The following is an 8816-nucleotide window of genomic DNA, read 5'->3' on the forward strand; positions in this document are numbered from 1 at the left end:
GTTTTTGTTTTGTTTTGTTTGAGCCCATGACTAGAAAGATGTAGGCCTGGAAGCTTTTCTCTAGGGAGGCCATGTTCCCCGTTAAGGGTTCGAAAGCCCTGCCCTGTGATTTACCGGCCATGCGACCCTGGGTGCTAACCTCTCTGTACTTTACTTACCTCATCTTTAAAATGGGAATAATAACTGTCCCTGGCTCATGGAGTTAAGTGAGTTAATAAATGTCAAGTTCCTAGAATAGCTCCTCACACAGAACAGGCCCTCACTAACCCCCCGTGGCTATTAATATTCCCGGCAGGAGAGTGATGAATGGGCAGAGCCCTCCTGCCGGAGCCAGGTTGGAACCAGAGTCAGAAAATAGAAAGTTTTACATTATTTAAGCCCGGCCATTTGCTTTGCAGAGAAGCTTGTGTCACATTAAACTGCAGCCTTAAGGGGTCAGCTGGAGACCTAGTTGGAATTAACTCAGGGAGCACTCTCTTACCTTTCAGTTTAAACAGAGCTTCACAAGGTGTACTTGGGAGCAGCGTGAATTAAGGTAATCTCATGCTGTGCATGCAGTCCAGGTCTCGGAATCCAAAGACTGTAAGGCAGCTGGACAGACAGGAAATGGGGCATTTTCTGGCATTTTGTTTTCATCTGCAGACAGTAGATATCTTCAGGCGTCTGTCCCTTCCGGGGACAAACGGCACCGCTGGGAGAGAGAAGCACTCCATGACTTGGGATCTGGGTTCCAAAGACACTGGAGAGCAGACGAGCGAAGGCTTCAGTAAAGGGAACACATGACAGTTACTGCTGTTTTGAGAAGCAGCTGAGCTTGGGTACTGCCCAGCCCTCCCCTGGCTGCTGGTTGGAGGGGGTTTGGGGTACAGGGGGGTATGTCGAGGCTGTGACCTCATGGTCACATCTCCCCTGGCTCCAGGGACCTGCTCCCTCCCATAGTCAGGAAGCCTACTTCCCTGGAGGGAATTCTGAATTTTCCTGGGCATCCATAACTACAGCTCCCTTTGCCTGCTCTCATTTTTGTCATGTCTGTTCCCTACTGTGTAGGGAATTCTACTGTGTAGAATTCAGGAGCTGAGCAAAGCTGGAGGCTCAGGGGCTCCCTCTTTTTTAAGCCTCCATTGATGCAGGAATGCTGGGGAGAGCATTAGCAGGAGGTTCTAGTTCACAGTTTTTTCTAATAAACGTTAAAACAAAAACATCATTATTAAAATAAAAAATTGTTTGTGTACCCCCTAGGCTCACTCAACTTGCTTCCAATGAACCACCATATTTAGGGACGTGCCAGACTGGGAGGGTTTTTTGTTTTGTTTTGTTTTGTTTAACATATAATGTATTATTTGTTGCAGGAGTACAGGTCTGTGATTCATCAGTCTTACACAATTCACAGCGCTTACCATAGCACATACCCTCCCCAATGTCCATACCCCACCATGTCCCACTCCCCTCCCCTCCAGCAACCCTCAGCTTGTTTCCTGAGATTAAGAGTCTCTTATGGTCTCTCTCCCTTTCTGGTTTCATCTTGTTTCCTTTTTCCCTCCCTTCCGCTATGATCTTCTGTCTTGTTTCTCAAATTCCACATATCAGTGAGGTCATATGATAATTGTCTTTCTCTGACATATTTCACTCAGCATAATACCCTCTAGTTCCATCCATGTCATTGCAAATGGCAAGATCTTTGTTTTTTGATGGCTGCATAGTATTCTGGTGTGTGTGTGTGTGTGTGTGTGTGTGTGTATATCTCACATCTTCTTTATCCATTCATGTTGATGGACATCTAGGCTCTCCATAGCTACAAATATGGAACGTTTTATGAATCTGTGTGTCGTCCTTGCACAGGAGCCATACTACTCTTCTCTATTATTCCACTTTTAGTATATGTGCTGCCAAAACGACTACTGGGAGGGTCTTTAGAACCATCAATCTTCCCTGTTTGAGAAATGAGTAAGGTGAGGCCCAGGGCAGCAGAGGGTACTCTTGCAAAACAGGGCCCCACCCAATATTGGCCCGAATGGAATCTTAGTGACCTGCTGATTTCCCACTGCACTGGCCCAGGCCCACCTGAAATTTGTACTTTCTGTCCAGGTTCCCAACTCTCATACCCAGAGGCCTCTCTCCTACTCTCCCCAGTCTCCTGAAAGCTGTGCATATCTACTGGCTTGGGTACCTCTTCCTTCATGTCCTTCTGACCATCTTCCTGTGATCCCCTTCTGTCCTACCCCACCCACATTTACAGATGGCTCTCTGGGGCCACCCCGGAGACCCAAAGGAGGAATAAAACCCAGCCCCAGCCTTGCAGAAGCAGCCCTTGGCCACTAGGGTGGCCCTCTGACCTCAGCCTCTGACATCACTCTCCCAGGACTGGCCCAGAATCTTAGGCAGGAAGAATTGGAATTCCAGATGCGAAAGGTCTGGTGTCTTCTTGTGTTGAGAACCAGACAGCAAGGGCAGATGTCCTCCAGCTTTAGGGATTTTGTTAGAATCTCTGAAACTGGGATTCTTTCAGCTGGTCTCAGAAATTGGGATCCATGAAATTCTAAGAGTTCCTTGAGATGTTCAATAAAAAGCAGGGTCTGTCTGTGCTCAAGGAAATTTAAGAAACACTGCAGACAATTTTAAACCTGTCTATCATCCATCTATCTATCTATCTATCTATCTATGTATCATCTATCTATCTTATTTAGATAGAGTGCATATGCAAGTGGGGAAAGGGGCAGTAGGAGAGGGAGATAATATCCAGGCAGACTCCTGCTGAGCGCTAAGCTTGAAGAGGGCCTTGATCCTACAACCTGTGGGATCATGATCTGAGCCAAAACCAAGAATCAGACTCTTAACCAACTGAGCCACGGGGACGCCCCAGCATGGCAGATTATTGGTGACTATTGGAGCATTACAACTTTATTAGCTTACGTCAACTCTAAGAAATCCTATAGTAGACAAATTGGTGTAGCCCAGCATTTCCTTGACTTCTCTGATCACAGAATCCTATCCTTGAAGAATGCAGCTGGAGATGGTGGAAGACCCTGGATTCTATTAAGGTCCTTCAGCCCCCCATATCTTGTCTCCTCTGGTCTGGTGGTGAGCTCTCAGTCAACATTTGGGACAGATTGAGTGATTTTGTTGGTGAAGGGTAACAATTTCTGATAATTGCATGTTAGAGGTCTTCCTTCCCCCTCTCCCATAAGAAAGTTAACCACAGGGGGAAAAAATAAGTTTCTGGCCTCAAATGGAAGTAAACAGCTGGAGCTGATGAATTCCAGAAGTGAATATTCTTTTCTCCTACAAGCATCTGTGAAAGAGAGAAAGAGAGAGAGAGAGAGACCACAGAGGCTATGTAAATATAATTATTTCTAAGTAGAGTACCTTCAACATTTTCCATTAGGTAGCAGGGAGGTCACTGTGAGGCCAGCTGTCCAAATATGGCTGCTGATTCCCCTGAGTCAGCAAAGTCTATAAAAAAATGATCTTTGGGACAGAAATTTCTTACCACACATTCTAGTAAGTATCTCCAAATGTATGGGATATTAAATTTAGGGCTGTGGTTTTCAAACTTTTTTTCAAAGCATGAAAACCTCTTTTTCAAAGGAAATCTTACTCAAAACTCTTCACACAATCCCAGGCTAGCCCCTGGAATGTAGTCTGGAAAACTGTGGTCTCGAGCCATGCTACTCAAAGCCTGGTGTTCAGACTAGAAACTTCTGCGTCACCTGGCCACTTGTGAGGAAGGAGTCCAGCATCCAGCCCACTTCAGACCTGCCACTCCGAATCTGCATTTTCATACCCTCTCCAGGGGATTTGTGTGCACATTAAAATTTGGGGGGCAGATCTAAAAGGATTTACTCCCAAATATTCTTTCTTTCTTGGGTCATCCCAAATACCTGGGTGAGGCTTTTGACAATGAGTCTGCAACGAACTAAGCCCAGCTATAGCTCCCAGGAGGGCAAGCCAGCGTGGTCAGGTCATCTTGCACAATAGAATCTGTGCCCCTCTCCCACCATGGAAACACTGAGAAAAGTGAGGGCTGCTTAGAAAGAGACAGGAGAAGAGAGCAAAGTGGTGAAATGCAGAGACTATGGACTAGAGTTCCTGGGCTTGAACCAATACTACCTTACCTCTTGAGGGGACTCTGGCTGGTGAATTAAGGTTCTGTGCCTCTTTGTCCAGTGTCGGACAAGGGTAAGGGATGATGATGATGGTGAGGTTGATGAGAGTATCCATTGAATGAGCTGATGGGCTGGAAGCACCTAGAATCTCTAGGTGCTTGGTGGAGGTTTTCATTCCCAAGTCCGTGGGAGCTCACCCCATGCAAGGGGCTTCCCTTTAAGGAATGTGCAAAGGAGCACCTGCGTAGATCGAGCAGATTAAATATGGGTCACACAAGAGTCACCATCAGGTTCTCTCAAATAATCCCACCACTTAAGTACGATTGAAAGAACAAACACTACAATCTAAACTTTTTGATATATGGGTAACTTCTTTTTAGTCTTAGATTCAGAAAAACTTGTGTTTCTATTGGGACTTTTCCATTTATTATCTCAGAGATCTTGGGCAAGCTCCTATAGCATATTTCTCATTCTCTGGGCCCAGGGTCAGGGAAGTAATCCCACCGTATCAAGCACACAGGAACACTGGAGTCTCAGGGGTGTGAACTGACATGCCAGGCTGTTAAGTCTCAGGAACTCCCAGCAGAAGAAAATGCAAGGGTTATCTACCCCCTATTCTAGTGTGCACCTCTCCCTCTGCCGTGAACACTTTCTCTTTCTTCTATAGAACACCAGTGCAAGTCACCTGCACCCCGGCTTTGATGGTAAAAGCGATGCCCCCCCCACAAGAGCTGAGGGCAGTTTGCTGATGGAGCCCAGGGTGGTGGTTGTCGTGCACCTGAGCTGTGAGCCCTGCTGAGCCGGGGTGCAGGACCAACACCAGGGGTCCCATGGATCTGCATGCCAGGCCACCGCTCAGTGGGGTGATGCTGCCCCTGAAGGCCCTTCTGCATCGCCCTTGGAGCCTCAGCAGCTTCCCTGGTTTTTTGGCACCATGAATCGCTTGATCTCAGTCCAGCAATTCGCTCTTATAAACAAGAGAGGGGGGAAAAAATAGAAAAGTCATGAAAAACAGACACAAGGAATTAGGTCACCCTAGAAATTCTAAGACATCAGCAAAACTCTTGTTGGGCACGATTTTAATGCAGCGACCTCTGACCACAGCAGGGTCTGGGATGGATAGGGTAGAGAGAAAGAGTCAAGAGGGAATGGGTGGGCAGGAAAGGAGGTCAAGGTGATCCCTGGCTCTGGAGATCTGCTGAGGACTTTTTCTGCAGCCTGGGGCATGCCGCAGGGCCTTCTGCAGCGGTGAGTGCCTTCGACTTTCCCTTCAATCTGGGAGTTTGGGATCCAGACACAGTAACTGAACCTTTTCATACTCAACATTGAGCTGCCCACTCCCTTCCTCGTAAACTTCCTCCTCATACTTCTGCTTCCTTGCTTTTGATGCCTATTTGGTGTTTGTGTAGAGGGTGGACAGACACTATGTGTCGCCCCACAGACCCACCTCTCATGATCAAAGCCGGCCTTGCACTTGACAGCAAGGCTTTAAGCCACTTAGAAGACAAGTCTTCCTCTAAATGCATCTTTCCATAGACAGTCACCAACCACGGGGACACACGTGCACCTTAATGCAGCAGAATGCATTTTAACTGAGTTAATAAGAGCGAACAGGAGGGCATACAAAAGGTCCACTCCTGTGACATGAAAGATGGCTGGAAGAGCCAAGGGCAGCAGACAGCCTAACTCCCAGGAGCCGAGGACAGCAAGAACCAGGACACTGCTATGGATCCTGAGTGAGAAGGAAGTTGCCTGTTGTCTGGCTGCTGGAGCTTGCCAGGGAAGGGGGCCCATTGGGGGTATTTGGGTTTAACCAAAAAGGGAACAAAAGAAAACAGAGTCTTGGTGCACTGGAATGAGCCCTAGTCTGGAGACTGGATTTGCAGCAGGTTCTTTTTTTTTTTTTTTAATCTTGCCATGGTTATCAATTTTTAATGGTTTTCTATATACGATTCTACTTGCAGTTAACACTGACAAAGTGGTGTGTGAGAAATTGGGTTGAGTAGCAGGACAGGTTGCCCAAAGCCGTCCTTTTTTCTTTTCTTAAAATTTTAATTCATTTATTTTTATTTGCATATAATGCATTATTTGCCCCAGGGGTACAGGTCTGTGAATTATCAGACTTATACTATTCACAGCACTCACCGTAACACATACTCTCCCTATGTCCATACCCCAGCCACCCCATCCCTCCCAGCCCCAGCAACCCTCAGCTTGTTTCCTGAGATTAAAAGTCTCTAATGGTTTGTCTCCCTCCCCGGCCCATCTTGTCTCATTTGGTACCTCCCTACCCACAGCAACCCCCCTCCCTGCCTCTCAAATTCCTCATATCAAGGATATCATATGATAATTGTCTTTCTCTGATTGACTTATTTTGCTTAACATAATACCCTCTAGTTCCATCCACATCATTGCAAATGGCAAGATTTCGGGTTTTTGACAGTGGCATAGTATTCCATTGTATATATATATACCACATCTTCTTTATCCATCCATCTGTTGGTGGACATCTAGGTTCTTTCCATAGTTTGGCTATTGTGGACATTGCTTCTATAAACATTTGGGTGCACGTGCCCCTTTGGATCACTACATTTGTATCTTTCGGGTAAATACCCAGTAGTGTGATTGCTGGGTCATAGGGTAGCTCTACTTTCAACTTTTTGAGGGACCTCCATGCTGTTTTCCAGAGTGGCTGCACCAGCCTACATTCCTACCAACACTGTAGGAGGGTTCCCTTTTCTCCGCATCCTTGCCAACACCTGTCATTTCCTGACTTGTTAATTTTAGCCATTCTGACTGGTGTGAGGTGGTATCTCATTTTGGTTTTAAATTGTGTTTCCCTGATGCCAAGTGATATTGAACACTTTTTCATGTGACTATGGCCATTTGGATGTCTTCCTTGCAGAAATGTCTGTTCATGTCTTCTGCCCATTTCTTGATTGGATTATTTGTTCTATGGGTGTTGAGTTTGATAAGCTCTTTATAGATTTTGGATACTAGCCCTTTATCTGATATGTCATTTGCAATTATCTTCTATAGTGTCCGTTTTCTCTTGGTTTTGTTGACTGTTCCTTTGCTGTGCGAAAGCTTTTGATCTTGATGAAGCCCCAATAGTTCACTGTTGCCCTTGCTTCTCTTGCCTTTGGCGATGTTTCTAGGAAGAAGTTGCTGTGGCTGAGGTCAAAGAGGTTGCTGCCTGTGTTCTCCTCAAGGATTTTGATGGATTCCTGTCTCACATTGAGGTCTTTCAACCATTTTGCTCTGTCTTCCTTAATTTCTTTCATGAGTATTCTATAGTTTTCCGAGTATGGATTCTTGTTTATTCCTAGGTATCTTATGGTTTTGGGTACAATTGTAAATGGGATCAACTTCTTAATGTCTCTTTCTTCTGTCTTGCTGTTGGTGTATAGAAATGCAAGTGATTTCTGTGCATTGATTTTATATCCTGCCACTTTACTGAATTCCTGTATGAGTTCCAGCAGTTTTGGAGTGGAATTTTTTGTCTTGTCCACATAAAATATCATATCATCTGCAAAGAGTGAGGAGTTTGACTTCTTCTTTGCCGATTCAGATGCCTTTTGTTTCTTTTTGTTGTCTTATTGCTGAGGCTAGGACTTCTAGGATTATGTTGATTAGCAGTGGTGATAGTAGACAGCCCTGCTGTGTTCTTGAGCTTTATGGAAAAGGTCTCAGTTTTTCCCCATTGAGAATAATATTTGCTATGGGTTTTTCACATATGACTTTGATGATATTGAGGTATGTACTTTCCATCCCTACATTTTTTTTTTAAAGATTTTGTTTGTTTATTTGACAGAGAGAAATCACAAGTAGATGGAGAGGCAGGCAGAGAGAGAGAGAGAGAGGGAAGCAGGCTCCCTGCCGAGCAGAGAGCCCGATGTGGGACTCGATCCCAGGACCCTGAGATCATGACCTGAGCCGAAGGCAGGGGCTTAACCCACTGAGCCACCCAGGCGCCCCCATCCCTACATTTTGAAGAGTTTTGATCAAGAAAAAATTCTGTAATTTGTCAAATGCTTTTTCAGCATCTGTTGAGAGTATCATATGGCTCTCGTAGTTTCTTTTTTTAGTGTATTGTATCACAATGATTGATTTGCAGATGTTGAACCAACCTTGCAGCCCATGAATAAAACCATCTTGGTTGTGGTGAATAACCCTTTTAATGTACTGTTGGATCCTATTGGCTAGTACTTTGGTGGGAATTTTTGCATTCATGTCCATCAAGGATATTGGTCTGTAATTCTCCTTTTTGATGGGATCTTTTTCTGGTTTTGGGATCAAGGTAATGCTGGCCTCATAAAATTAGTTTTGGAAGTTTTCCTTCCATTTCTATTATTTTGAACAATTTCTTCTTTAAGTGTTTGGTAGAATTCCCCTGGGAAGCCATCTGGCCCTAGACTCTTGTTTGTTGGAAGATTTTTGATAACTGCTTCAATCTCCTCACTGGTTATGGGTCTGTTCAGGTTTTCTATTTCTTCCTGGTTCAGTTTTGGTAGTTTATATGTCTCTAGGAATGCATCCATTTCTTCCATATTGTCAAATTTGCTGGTGTACAGTTGCTCCTAATATGTTCTTATAATTGTTTGTATTTCTTTGGTGTTGGTTGTAATCTATCTGCTTTCACTCATGATTTTATTTATTTGGGTTCTCTCTCTTTTCTATTTGATAAATCTGGCCAGGGGTTTATCAATCTTA

The 8816-nt window shown here is 44.8% G+C and overlaps 1 non-coding gene across 1 annotated transcript; it reads right to left on the reverse strand.

Moving 5' to 3' along the window:
* Nucleotides 1-1794: 1794 nt before the first annotated feature.
* LOC122892813 lies at nucleotides 1795-1896 on the reverse strand. Its single transcript, XR_006381494.1, has one exon. It is a non-coding gene; the product is annotated as a U6 spliceosomal RNA (small nuclear RNA).
* Nucleotides 1897-8816: the final 6920 nt, after the last annotated feature.

Source organism: Neovison vison, chromosome 12, assembly GCF_020171115.1.
Source record: "Neovison vison isolate M4711 chromosome 12, ASM_NN_V1, whole genome shotgun sequence".
NCBI lineage: Eukaryota > Metazoa > Chordata > Mammalia > Carnivora > Mustelidae > Neogale > Neogale vison.